Raw genomic sequence first — 1,125 nt, forward strand, 5'->3', positions numbered from 1 at the left:
AGGAATTTTCTTCTCCATTATTTTGTTTGTTGTCTTTTTAATAAATATTTATCTTTATTATTATATAATTAAATAAAAAAATAAATTTCAAAAAAATCTCAACCATAACACGTGAGCAGTATCACTAATGTCATCTAAAAGAGAGAATAAAGAAAAAAACCTAAAGGGAATAAATTAAAACAAACATGGATTGTTTTGTTCGAAACAACATTATTAAAGTGCAAATGGCCAAGCTACACGCTACTTTTCGCGTGGCTTTAAAACATAACAAAAGCCCTTAGGATTTGATATTCCTCCTGTCTGGCATCTATGTCATAGCTTTCCTTCCAGTTTACGATAATCGGTAAACTCATTGTCTGGCCCTCAAGTTTTAGAAATCAGTCACTCAATCAGTTCAATTCATTTTTTAAATCAAAATAATATTTTTTATGTTTTTTTAATGGTTTGATGGGTTATATCAAAAATAAAAAAATTATTTTAATTTATTTTCAATTAAAAAAATATCTTATATAGCACTACTAAACATTTAATCGCATGCGGTTTCTCGGTATGACGTGCCACTAGCTGCCAAATATTCTCATAAAAGTAGATGAAGGATCACAAATTGAAGGTGTGAAGGTTGTTATATGTCCATAGTTAAAGTACAGGGATGATTTAGCAGATTTATGAACTTGAGGGACCACACAAAATTTACCCCTTAAGATAAGTTTAGAAGATGCCTAATGTAGGGTGCTCGCTACAAGTGTTTCTCTTTCAGACAATGCACTTTTGCACTCCTTCGCCCCTTTACAATATGCTGCCGCAGTTTGTTTCGCTACTGTCTCAATGACAAGTTTGTATATGTTCGCATTTCGAATGCCTTCGTATGGTTGTATTTGTGTTTGTAAATTGTAATTCTCATCTATGTATGTTGTCGGTGGCTATTGCTATATTGGTGGAGAAGAGGATGCGGATGCAGTTGCGGTTGCGGTTGTTTATTTATTTAGGTATAATTTTTAATAAATATAAATAAAAAAAAATTATTTTTATGAGTTTTTTGAGAGTATAATTATAATTATTTTTAAAAATAATTATTATATTAAAATATATTAAAATAATATTTTTTAAAAAAAAAATTATTTTTGA

This window comes from Populus euphratica, unplaced genomic scaffold, assembly GCF_000495115.2.
Source record: "Populus euphratica unplaced genomic scaffold, PopEup_1.0 scaffold173.1, whole genome shotgun sequence".
NCBI lineage: Eukaryota > Viridiplantae > Streptophyta > Magnoliopsida > Malpighiales > Salicaceae > Populus > Populus euphratica.